The sequence below is a fragment of the Chlorocebus sabaeus genome, chromosome 2, assembly GCF_047675955.1.
Source record: "Chlorocebus sabaeus isolate Y175 chromosome 2, mChlSab1.0.hap1, whole genome shotgun sequence".
NCBI lineage: Eukaryota > Metazoa > Chordata > Mammalia > Primates > Cercopithecidae > Chlorocebus > Chlorocebus sabaeus.
In genome coordinates, this window is record NC_132905.1 from 35,525,908 (window position 1) to 35,539,225 (window position 13,318).

General features: G+C 50.1%; 1 protein-coding gene across 1 annotated transcript in view; it reads left to right on the forward strand.

The window, feature by feature from the left end:
- Positions 1-10,212: 10,212 nt before the first annotated feature.
- The window catches only part of MAVS (mitochondrial antiviral signaling protein), a 29,751-nt gene continuing 26,645 nt past the window's right edge, over positions 10,213-13,318 (forward strand). The window contains exon 1 of the mRNA XM_008019736.3: positions 10,213-10,313. The gene's annotated coding sequence lies outside the window, so the exon portion shown is untranslated. The remainder of the gene's footprint in view (positions 10,314-13,318) is intronic.

Below are 13,318 nucleotides of genomic sequence, written 5' to 3' on the forward strand. Positions count from 1 at the left end.
TGGGACAGAGTTTCACTCTTGTTGCCCAGGTTGAAGTGTGCAATGGCTCAATCTTGGCTCACCTCAACCTCCGCCTCCCAGGTTCAAGCAATTCTCCTGCCTCCGCCTCCCGAGTAGCTGGAATTACAGGCACGCGCCACCACGCCCATTTAATTTTGTATTTTTAGTAGAGACGGAGTTTCTCCATGTTGAGGCTGGTCTCGAACTCCTGACCTCAGGTGATCCACCTGCCTCGGCCTCCCAAAGTGCTGGGATCATGGTGTGTTTTTTCAGAAGTAGTTTGAAGTCCTTTTTTACTTCAGAAATATTTTCCAGAATTATATCTTTTTATTATTATTATTATTTTTTGAGATGGAGTCTTGCTCTGTCGCCAGACTGGAGTGCAGTGGTGCAATCTCAGCTCACTGCAGCCTCCGCCTTCTGAGTTCGAGCGATTCTCCTGCCTCAGCCTCCTTAGTAGCTGGGACTACAGGCACATACCACCAATCTCAGCTAATTTTTGTATTTTTGGTAGAGATGAGGTTTCACCATGTTGGCCAGGATGGTCTCGATCTCTTGACCTCGCGATTCGCCTGCCTCAGCCTCCCTATATATATCTTTAAGTAGGTATTGTATTTTATTGTTTCTGTTTCATCTAGGAATTCCAGTTATGCACTAGTTGGCTTTTCTTTGCCTATCAATTGTAGCTATATTCTTCCCACCCCCTTAATCCTTTTAATTTGGCAGATCTTGGAAAGCACTAGAAAAGAAAAATTGCTTCCTGAAGATGTATCTCTTACTTACAGTAAAGTAGGGACTACAATGTAGCTCTGTAGGGAAGACCCAGTTTAGTTTTAACCAAGGAGAGAGCCTTCAGGCTGTGAAATTCAGGAGGTTCACTTGTGTGACTCACCTCTCTGCCTTCTGCTTAGTTCCAGGTCCTCCACCATTACGGAATTGCTCCTTCCCTTTGTATGCAGATGTAAGTTCCTGAGCCCTCATCCTACCTGCAGTGGGGTGCCTAGTATTCCAGCATTTCTGGGCTTCTCATGGGGGCATATGTCTCCTGGGCATTATGTACTTTAGCTTTCTGCTTCTATGGCATTGTCAGTCTTACTCAGGGTCAGGACATACAACTCTTCTCCCTGCCCTGCTGTCTGTCTAAAGGAAGCTCTTTTCCTTGATATCCCTAAAGAAACAGACATTTGGGTGTAGCCAACTGTTAGAAAAGTTTAGGGGGACAGAGGAGAGTCATCTTACAGAATGACAGAGCAAAAAACTTAAAATTGATTGTTGCATGCTCCCTTTCCCCTGAGTCTCTTGCCCATTGCACCCAGTGGGATTTCCCCACTCCTAGTCCCTTCCTGGGGCCTCAGCTTCTCATCAGCTTTCATGCTACTCCTTATTTTTAAACTGTTTTCAGGCTGGGTACAGTGGCACCTGCCTATAATCCCGGCACGTTAAGAGGTCAAAGCGAGAGGATCGTTTGAAGCCAGGAGTTTGAGAGCAGCCTGGGCAACAAAGTGAGAGGAACACGATGAAACTCATGGACAAGACCTCCTTCCCCACTGATGTCTGTCTGCTGAAGGGTGCCACAGAAAGACATACTCTACTGGAGATGAATTATGCATTTTCCTTAAGAGGCAGATAGAGCTTTACCAATTTTTTCAACAACTTTCCCCCATTAGATAGTCTCCCTTTTGTGTTACTTAGTTTACCATTTCTTTTTTCCATCTGGTCGTAACCTCCACAAGTTGTGTCTCTTTTGTTTTCTACATTATAACCAACAACTAGCACATAACGAGTACCCAATGTACACTGAACAAACTAATGAATGAATGAAAGAATGAATGAATAGGTGGCTTATAGGAAACCCCTGGGGCCAGGGACTCTGCAACATCACCATGTGATGTTTCTTTCTCCTGGGAAGCAGAGAGAAACAACAGACGGTATCTCTTAATCTCTCAAGGATGCTACTCCCAGGACTGCTTGCAATTTCCCAGAAGATAAGCCACAAGTTACAGAAAGGAAGCAGCTGTGTAGGGCCTGCAAGTTTCCTGCTGCAAGTCACCCTGTGTTCAGAAGTTACCCTGGCTGGGCCAGGCATTGTGGCTCACACCTGTAATCCCAGCACTCTGGGGATGCTGAGGCAGGCGGATTGCTTGAGTCCAGGAGTTTGAGACCAGCCTGGGCAACATGGAGAAACCCCATCTATACAAAAAATTAGCTGTACATGGTGGCATGTGCCTGTAGTCCCAGCTACTTGGGAGGCTGAGGTGGAAGAATCACCTGAGCCCAGGAGGTCGAGGCTGTAGTGAGCCAAGATCACGCCATTGCACTCCAGCCTGGGCAACCAGAGTGAGACCCTGTCTCAAAAAAAAAAAAAAAAAAAAAGAAGAAGAAAAAGAGAGACAGAAAGAAAAAGAAGTTACCCTGACTTTTACACTGCTGTTAATGAATAGAAAATTATCTTTCCCCCTCAGTATTCTCCCTCAGTGTTCTGGAAGAGTTTACAAATATGAATGAGGGGCTAGGAACCATGGCTCACACCTGTGATCCCAGTACTTTGGGAGGCCGAGGCAGGTGGATCGCCTAAGGTCAGGAGTTCAAGACCAACCTGACCAACATGGTGAAACCCCATCTCTACTAAAAATACAAAAACTAGCCCAGCGTGGTGGCGGGTGCCTGTAATTCTAGCTACTCAGGAGGCTGAGACAGGAGAATCGCTTGAACCGGGGAGGTGGAGGTTGCAATGAGCTGAGATCGTGCCATTGCACTTCAGCCTGGGCAACAAGAGTGAAACGCTGTCTCAAAAAAAAAAAAAAAAGACTATGCTTTCGGCCAGGCACGGTGGCTCATGCCTGTAATCCCAGAACTTTGGGAGGCCGAGTCGGATGGATCACAAGGTCAGGAGATCGAGACCATCCTGGCTAACATGGTGAAACCCTGTCTGTACTAAAAAAATACAAAAAATTAGCCAGGCATAGTGGTGGGCGCCAGGCATAGTGGTGGGCGCCAGGCATAGTGGTGGGCGCCTATAGTCCCAGCTACTCGGGAGGCTGAGGCAGGAGAATGGCGTGAACCCGGGAGGCAGAGCTTGCAGTGAGCCAAGATCACACCACTGCACTCCAGCCTGGGCGACACAGTGAGACTCTGTCTCAAAAAATATATATATATGATTGGCCGCTTTGGGAGGCCGAGGTGGGCAGATCACGAGGTCAGGAGTTCGAGATCAGCCTGACCAACATGCTGAAACCCTGTCTCTACTAAAAATATAAAAAAGATTAGCCGGGTGTGATGGCATGCACCTGTAATCCCAGCTACTCAGAAGGCTGAGGCGGGAGAATCAGTTGGACCCGCGAGGCAGAGGTTGCAGTGAGCAGAGGTCGATCCACTACACTCCAGTTTGGGCAACAGAGGAAGACTCCATCTCAAAAAAAAAAATATATATATATATATATACACACACACATATATATATATATATGATTAGGGGTCGGGCATGGGGGCTCACACCTGTAATCTCAGCACTTTTGGAGGCTAAGGCAGGCAGATCACCTGAGGTCAGGAGTTCAAGACCAGCCTGGCCAACATGGTGAAACCCCATTTCTACTAAAAATCAAAAATTAGCTGGGTGTAGTGGTGCACACCTGTAATTCCAGCTAACTGGGAGGCTGAAACACAAGAATTGCTTGAACCCAGGAGGCAGAGGTTGCAGTGAGCCACAATCGCACCACTGCACTCCAGCTTCTGCACTCCAGCCAAAAAACAAAAACGGAAATAAATATGATTATTACCACAGACTCTGGTTCCTGCTCTGAGGGAAGATGAGTTAAAAAGCAGTCAGAGGCTGGCGTGGTGGCTCACGCCTGTAATCCCAGCACTTTGGGAGGCTAAGGCGGGAGGATCACTTGAGGTCAGGAGTTCCAGACCAGCCTGGCCAACATGGTGAAACCCTATCTCTCCTAAAAATACAAAATTAGCCGGGCTTAGTGGTGCACAGTTGTAATCCCAGCTACTGGGGCACCTGAGGCAGGAAAATCGCTTGAATCCGGGAAGTGGAGGTTGGAGGTGGAAGTTGCAGTTAGACGAGATCATGCCATTGCACTCCAGCCTGGGCTAAAAGAGTCTCAAAAAAAAAAAAGCAGTAAAAGCAGTCAAAGCAGTCAGAGGTCTAATGTGCTTCACAACTGTAGTTCCAGCACTTTGGGAATCCAAAGTGGGAGGACTGCTGGAGCCCAGGAGTTTGGGATCAGCCTGTGCAACATAGCAAGACCCTGTCTCTACAAAAATTAAATTAAAAAAAGAGCCAGTGGTGGCTGGGCACGGTGGCTCATGCTTGTAATCCCAGTACTTTGGAAGGCCGAGGTGGGCAGATCACGAGGTCAGGAGATTGAGACCATCCTGGCTAACACGGTGAAACCCAGTCTCTACTAAAAATACAAAAAATTAGCCAGGCGTGGTGGCGGGCACCTGTAGTCTCAGCTCCTCAGGAGGCTGAGGCAGGAGAATGGCGAGAACCCGGGAGGCAGAGTGTGCCGTGAGCCAAGATTGAGCCACTGCACTCCAGCCTGGGCTACAGAGCTAGGCTCTGCCTCAAAAAAAAAAAAAAAGAGCCAGTGGTATATGCTTGTCGTCCTAGCTACTTGGGAGGCTGAGGCGAGAGGATCAGTAGCTCAGAAGGAACTCCAGAACTGAGTTCTGAACAAATGAAGCTGGAGATGCAGTGACACGATCATGGCTCACTGCACCCTCCACCTCGACCTCCTGGGCTCAATTGATCCTCCTGCCTTAGCCTTCCAGGTAGCTGAGACTAGGGGAGCGTACCACCATGCCTGGCTAATTTTTTGTACTTTTTGTAGAGATAGGGTTTTGCCATGTTGAACCTGGGAGGCAGAAGTTGCAGTGAGCCGAGATCACACCACTGCATTCCAGCCTGGCAACAGAGCAAGACTCCATCTCAAAAAAAAAAAGAAAGGGAGAGCTGGGTGTGGTGGCTCACGCCTGTAGTCCCAGCACTTTGTGAGGCCAAGACAGGTGGATCACAAGGTCAGGAGATCGAGACCATCCTGGCCAACATGGTGAAATCCCTTCTCTACTAAAAATACAAAAATTAGCTGGGCTTGGTGGAGCATGCCTGTAATCCCAGCTACTCGGGAGGTTGAGGCAGTAGAATCGCTTGAACCAGGGAGTTGGAGGTTGCGGTGAGCTGAGATCGCACCAGTGTACTCTAGCCTGGCGATAGAGTGAGACTCCATCTCAAAAAAAAAATAAAAATAAAAAAAGAATCAAGTCATACACTTAAGATTGATATATTTCACCAAATGTAAATTATGCTTCAAGAAACAAAACCCTTCCATGCATGAAATACCTAGGGTGACATCTGTTTCCTGCACTGAATACCTGATTTTGGGAGAGGAGCCCTAGGACGAGAGACAGGAAGAGGGGCTGAGAGCAAGCAGGGCACCAGCAATGTGGCAAGAAGCTGGGAGCGTGGAGGGACATGACCAGGGAGAAATCTCCAGTGTTGGGAGAGGCCTGTGAATTTTAGGAACTCTGATATCTAACTCTCAAGGCATGTCCTTGCCAAGCAGCAATACAATTAAGCGTGCCTAATCTTATGGCTCCCGCACTTTTAATTGTTCTGCCTGAAAGAATTCGATATGAAGCCGCTAGAGCCCAGAGGGGAGTAGGCAGGATTGATTCTTGAACTAATCAACATTTATGCCCTCTTGGCTCAACTAGGCAGAGTTGGTTTTATTACAGTTGAGGTGTGATTATGCACACTGTATTGTGTCAGTGGCAGGCGATCAGCCACACAGTGTCCTGAGGCCTGATGAGAGGGCTATGTCATCCATAGGCCCAGAGGAGGAGCTGGCTGTAGCGGGGACTGACCCAGGAGCCGAAGTGAGCCAAGCCCCCTCCTCCTGAGACCCCTGAGAGGTAAGGCAGTCTCATGCCAGACCCTATTTTGTCCCACATCATGGCTGGAACCATCTTACATGGCTGGTCAAGGCAAGGATAATCCTAGGAGGTCAGAGGTCTTGGAGACTGTATATTGTAGGAAAAAAAAAATACTAGAAAAGACACTGGAGCGTCATCAGCAGTCACCCCTGGATGGTGGCATTATGTTTTGTTTTTTTTTTTGAGATGGAGTCTCACTCTGTCCCCCAGGCTAGAGTGCAGTGGCGTGATTCTTGGCTCACTGTAACCTCCGTCTCCTGGGTTCAGGCAATTTTCCTGCCTCAGCCTCCTGAGTAGCTGAGATTACAGATGTGTGCCACCATGACTGGCTAATTTTTGTAGATGGTGGCATTATGAATATGGATTTTGGTTTTCTTCATCAAATATTTCTGTTTTCCCCATATTAGCTGTAAAAAGTATATATTTTTTGGTAAATTGACAGAATGAAAAAATTAAAATAGTGTAAATAACAGCTGTTTAAGTGCAGTGGAGTGTGCCTGTGGTCTTAGCTACTTGGGAGACTTAGACGGAAGGATTGCTTGAGCCCAGGAGTTCAAGACCAACCTGAGCAATGTAGTAAGACCCTGTCTTTTTTATTTCAAAAATAAATAAATAAAGAATAACTTTAAAATATTATTCAAAATGAAGTCATAAAGGAGGGGATTATGTTTTTTAGTCTTAGCTCCCTTAAGGACTCAGACCAGAGAAGGTGACCGTGTTTGGGGCCCTCTGGCACTATCTTTGGGCTTGACCTATGCTCTCTAGGGGGAAACATGAGCTGGTGGTTGCTGAGTCATCATGTGTGGGTCACAGCCTCCCTTGGAGGCCTGGAGACGGGCCTATCTGTGCTGAGCTTTACTGGGCAGGGGGGCAGCTCCAAGGCCCTCACTGGGGGGCAGCCTAGGGCATAGATCGCTCTCTGGACTTGCTCTTCTCCTAATAAATGGACAGTGATCAATGAATTACACCCATGAAATAGGGTGGAATGCAATAAAAGATAATGTAAATAGCCAGATAGAGTCAAAAGATGATTTATTTTATTTTATATTTTTTAAGTAATTTCAGATTTACAACATAGTTGCAAAAATAATGCAAACATTTACATCTTACATAGTCCCCCAATGATCCTAAAACTGACAGATTATTATTATTATTTTTTTTGAGACGGAGTCTCTCTCTGTCGCCCAGGCTGGAGTGCAGTGGCCAGATCTCAGCTCACTGCAAGCTCCGCCTCCCGGGTTTTACGCCATTCTCCTGCCTCAGCCTCCCGAGTAGCTGGGACTACAGACACCCGTCACCACTCCCGGCTAGTTTTTTGTATTTTTTAGTAGAGACGGGGTTTCACCGTGTTAGCCAGGATGGTCTCGATCTCCTGACCTCGTGATCCGCCCGTCTCGGCCTCCCAAAGTGCTGGGATTACAGGCTTGAGCCACCGCGCCCAGCCTGTTTTTTTTTTTTTTTTTAAACGGTGTTTTACTCCAGTTGCCCAAGTTGGAGTGCAATGGCGTGATCTCGGCTCACTGCCACCTCTGCCTCCCGGTTCAAGCAATTCTCCTGCCTCAGACTCCTGAGTAGCTGGGATTGCAGGCACCCGCCACCATGCCCGGCTGATTTTTGTATTTTTAATAGAGACAGGGTTTCACCATGTTGGCCAGGCTGGTTTCGAACTCCTGACCTCAGGTGATCCACCCATCTCGGCGTCCCAAAGTGCTGGGATTACAGGCATGAGCCACCACACCCCGCCAGAGAATTGTTAACTGATCCGAAAGCCTTATTTGGATTTCGCCTGATGTCCTTTTTCTGTTTCAGGATCTAACCCAGGTTCCCATATTGCATTCAGTTGTCATGTCACTACCAAAGTCGTTTTCTCTGGAGCAGTCCCTCAGTCTCGTCTTTCTTGACCTTGAAATTTTTGAAGAGTTATTCTGCAGAGCAGTGCTATCCAATAGAACTTTCAGCAATGATAGAAATACTCTGTTTGGGCCTGGTGCTATAGCTCATGCTTGTAATCCCAGAACTTTGGGAGGCCAAGGTGGGCAGATCACCTGAGGTCGGGAGTTCAAGACCAACCTGGCCAACATGGAGAAACCCCGTCTCTACTAAAAACACAAAATTAGCTGGGCATGGTGGCGCATGCCTATAATCCCAGCTACTCGGGAGGCTGAAGCAGGAGAATTGCTTGAACCTGGGAGGTGGAGGTTGCAGTGAGCCGAGATCACGCCGTTGTACTCCAGCCTCAGCAACAAGAGTGAAACTCTGTCCCAAAACAAAACAAACAAACAAAAACATAGAAATGCTCTGTGCCACCCAGTATGAAGCCATTAGCCACATCAAAGTAGCATTTGAAATGTGGCTCGTGGGGCCAGGGTCAGTGGCTCATGCCTGTAATCCCAGCACTTTTGGAGGCCAAGGCGGCCTGATCATGAGGTCAGGAGTTCGAGACCAGCCTGGCTGATATGGTGAAACCCCGTCTCTACTAAAAATACACAAATTGGCCAGGTGTGGTAACAGGTGCCTGTAGTCCCAGCTACTCGGGAGGCTGAGGTTGGAGAATCACTTGAACCCAGGAGGCAGAGGTTGCAGTGAGCTGAGATTGGGCCACTGCACTCTAGCCTGGGTGAAAAAGTGAGATTCTGTCTCAAAAGAAAAAAAAAAGAAATGTGGCTCCTGGGTCTCAGGAACTGGCTTCTAAGTATTATTTAATTTTATTTAAAATAGCTACATGTGGCTAGTAGCTGCTGTATTGGACAGGACAGCTGTTAAATGTCCCTCGTTTTGGGTTTGCTTACTGTTTCCCTATGATTAGTTTTAGATCATGAGCTTCTGATCAGAATACCAGAAGCATGTTGTGTTCTTCTTTGTCTAAATTTTTATAAAAACTGTTGACAGGTGGCAGGGAACCACCTAGTCAGGCAGTGGGATTGTTTTAATGCTCTTTGAGGTCCAGCAAAGACAGGAGTGATAGCCGCATTTGGAAGCCCGCACCCACACTTTCAATGTTCTTCCGAAAGAATTAGATATTGGCCTGGCGCGGTGGCTCAAGCCTGTAGTAATCCCACCACTTTTGGGAGGCCAAGACGGGCGGATCACGAGGTCAGGAGATCGAGACCATCCTAGCTAACACGGTGAAACCCTGTCTCTACTAAAAATACAAAAAAAAGTAGCCGGGCGTGGTGGTGGGCGCCTGTAGTCCCAGCTATTCGGGGGGGCTGCGGCAGGAGAATGACGTGAACCCGGCAGGCGGAGCTTGCAGTGAGCTGAGATCCCGCCACTGCACTCCAGCCTGGGAGACAGAAAGAGACTCCGTCTCGGGGGGGAAAAAAAATTATTAGATATGAAGCTGCTAGAGCCCGGTGGGGAGCAGGCAGGCTTGATTCTTGAACTAATCCACATTTATGCCCTCTTGGCTAAACTAGGCAGAGCTGGTTTTATTACAGTTCAGGTGTGATTAAGCATACTTTGTAAATGCTGAAGGTCGTGAAATATTCACAGGGATATAAAGTACAGTAATAAAATCTCACTTGAGGCCGGGCGTGGTGGCGACAGAGGGAGACTCTGTCTCAAAAAATAAATAAATAAATAAATAAATAAATAAATAAATAAATAAAAAGAAGGCCCTGTGCCTGGAAGGCAGTAAGTGCTCAAGAAGTGCTGGCCTCTGCCCCAGAAGGGGAAGGGCGAGGCAGATGGCAGGAACTGCGGGAGGTACCTGTCCCAGGCCCTTGGGCGTAAGAGGCCTCTCCCACGCAGCACCCAACCCATACCCAGCCTGCCAACCAGCCAACCTGGGCGTCCCTGCCTTGCGCCTACCTGCCCCGCAGTCCCCCGCCCGCTCCCACTCCCACAGGCCCGGCGTGCGCGTCTCTAGGCTAGGCATCCTTGCTCCTGTGACTTCAGCGTCACCCAACGTTTATTGGGCACTAACGGTATGCCTGGCCATGGGGATGCAGGAGAAAAAGACACGAAGACCCTCACCCATCAAAGCTCCCGGCGGGAGAAGGGGCTGTTTCACTTGGGAAGCGTGGGGATGGAATTCTCAGCCCCCTGAGGACTTCGAGGCCGGCCGCCTGCCTGGTTTCTGGCCGGACACTGGACTTCCCCTGGACGTTGCTCGAAACTACGCGCCCCCAGCAGAAAATCAGGTCGGTTCTTGGTGCCCAGCCTAGGGCTTCTCGACCAGCAAACCAAGGCCCAGTGCCCGCCCCCGCCGCGCCGCGGCCTGCGCCGCCAGCCAACCACGCGCGGCCGAGTAGCCCTGCCCCTCCACGTGACCAATAGCCGCGCGCCCTGCCCGCCCCGCCCCCTCGCTAAGGGAGGGGTCCTGGGCCCCGGGCGGCGGTCGCCAGGTCTCAGGGTCGGGACTACTTGAGGTAAGATCGCTGCCCGGGCGATGGGTCCTCTCGGCTCAGCACGCACGGACGCCTTTAGGGAAGGTGGCTGCAGCGGCAGTACCGAGTCCGCCGAGACGCCCTGGGTCTGGGGCCGTGGGGGCCCAGGAGGGGACAGGGCCCTCGGGGCTCCGGAAGAGTCGACCCTGTGGCGCACGGGGTTCGGGAACATTGAAGGCTCCAGGCGCCGCATCCAGCATCCAGGGAAAAGGGGGTGGGTGGCGCTGGGCGTCTGCTCCGGCTGGGGGAAAAGTAGGGCTAGAAGGGGACGGGCAGCGGCCGCTGACCTCTTCCTGCCGCCCGCGGGCCCAGGGTGACGCTAAGGTGGGGCTGAGCCTCGACCGGCTGCGCCTTGAGGTCGAGTGCTGCCGCCCTCCCCTGGGTCTGGACAGTTCTCGGCGGCAACACCAGCTCAGAACAGCCTCCCCGCCCTCAGCGGACCTGGGTCTCGCCCAGGAATCCGATCCGAGGCTGTGAGGCCTGTGCCTTTGGTGGGGGTGGGGGCGGGTATTTATTTCCGGGATGCACTCAGAGCCTCTGGACAGTCAGGTCGGAAACTTTGCTGCATCGGGAACACTCTGTCACCTCCTTCCTTCTCAGATGGGAAGGAGGTGCCAGGAAAACAATGAAACAAACCAAAAACACGAAAAAGGCATTCTCTGTATGGAAGCCGTGAGGCCTCAAAAATATCTAGGAGGACAGCCAGCGGGCTGGGGGCTGTGGCAGCCATGTGAGGGGAGGGTTAATGTTTGTACTAAATGTTGCTTCCTCCCAAGTGCACCCTCAGCCTCCCCTCCGCCAAGTGACTTTGGGTCCTCTTTGGGCTTGAAGGCAGGTGACTGTGTGGGTCTCTCTTGCTGCAGGGGTCTCTGTGCCCTGCAAGGTTTATGACTGGCTGCAGTGAGGCAGCAGTTTCTGGGTTCAAATCCTGTGTTAGCCTCTGGCCAGCTGTGCACCTTGGCGTCACTTTCCCTGTCACGGGATTGGGGAAGGTTTAACTGAAAGAACCTTAGGATGTGCCTGTCTGCAGTGTGCCCTCCATAAATGTGAACAAATGTGGGCTTCCTTTCCTTTTGGTTGGGCCACATCGTCCCTTCCCCTCCATCTGTGGCTGAGGCTGGAATGCAGAAGAGTGCCTCATCTGACTGCCTCCTGGTACCTGGCTGATGCCATGAGAAAGGAAGGAGAAAGGGGTCTCTCTTTTTTTTTTTTTTTGAAATGGAGTCTCACTCTCTTGCCCAGGCTGGAGCGCAGCGGCCCAATCTGGGCTCACTGCAACCTCTGCCTCCTGGGTTTAGAGATTCTCATGCCTCAGCTTCCCAAGTAGCAGGGATTACAGGTGTCTGATACCATGCCTGGCTAATTTTTGCATTTTTAGTAGAGACTGGGTTTCACCATGTTGGCCAGGCTGGTCTCAAACTCCTGACCTCAAGTGATCTGCCTGCCTTGGCCTCCCAAAGTGCTGGAATTACAGGCATGAGCCACCATGCCTGGCCGAGAAAGGAGTCTATTAACTCCCACAGAGTTGTTCTTTGCTTATTTCTTGAAGGCTCAGAGGACCCCCACCTCACCTTCCTGACTCTCCTGACCTGTCATTAGTACTTGCCCCAGGAGGAATGCAGCAGCGCCTGGTGGTTGGCAAAGCAAGTCGTACATGTGAGGTTCTGAGGCCAGTGACAAGACTGTTTCCCCTCTGAGGAGGGTCTGGTGGCCCAGCAGCTTTTAGATGCTGTCTGCTCTGCAGCACTGCCTCCTGAGAGAGGTTTCATGTCTGCCTGATGCCCATTTGGTCCTCTCCTGTCTCCTTCCCTCCCTGACAACCCACTTGGAATCCAATAGCATCTCAAGCTTCACTTGTTCAGAACTGAGTTCTGGAGTTCCTTCTGAGCCACTGCTCCTCCCCTGGCTTCTCTGGCCTGGTAAAAGGGCACCTTCCATCCATCCAGTGCCCAAGGAGTCATCCTTCTTTTCTCTCCCTTATCTCCTACACCCTCAAAACACCAGGAATCTGGCTGCCTCCTTCCATCTCTGTGGTTCCCATCCTGACCATAATCATCCTGTCTTCTGGGCTGTGGCCTCCTGACTGGTCTCCCAGTTTTCATCCTGGCCCCTCCAAAGTCCTCACAACCACCAGAGAAGTCTTTAACGTAAATCAGATCCTCTTCTTTCCCTGCCAGAACCTTCCAGTGGTTCCCTGTTTCACGCCAACTAAAACCCAGAGTCCTTTCCTATAGCACTCTACATGAGTGGCCCCTGCCACCTCCTTGACCTTGACAATCTCTGCCCCTTTCCCTAGCTTGCTTGCTTGTTTTTTTTTTTGGATGGAGTTTTGCTCTTGTCGCCTAGGCTGGAGTGCAATGGGCATGATCTCGGCTCACTGCAACCTCTGCCTCCTGGGTTCAAGTGGTTCTCCTGCCTCAGCCTCCCGAGTAGCTGGGATTACAGGCGCCCACCACCATGCTAATTTTTGTATTTTTAGTAAAGAAAGGGTTTTGCCATGTTGGTGAGGCTGGTCTTGAACTCCTGAGCTCAGGTGATCCCCACCTAGGCCTCCCAAAGTGCTGAGATTACAGGCGTGAACCACTGCACCCAGCCATCCCTAGCTTTCTTAACCTAGACCACACTGACCTGCTTTCTGTTCTTCAAACATGCCAAGCTCATTCCCATTTTAGGATTTTTGCATTTGCCATGCCCTTTGCCTAAAGCACCAATCTTCTCAGAGCCTGAGAACGGCTCAACTGTGTTCTGAACGCTAGTTCAGAAAGGCTTCTTTGACCCCCTAGTTCAAGTAGCATGCCTGTCTCCAGGGGCTCTGTCTCATCACCTGCTTTATTTTCTTTAGAACCTTTATTGCTATCTGGAATTCTTATTTGGGTGTTAATTTACTGATCTGTTATTTGTCCCAACCCATTAGAATATAAATTGGATGTGGCATAGACCTTGTCTCTCTTATACCCTGCAACACTCCCTGATGGGGGAGGCAAAAA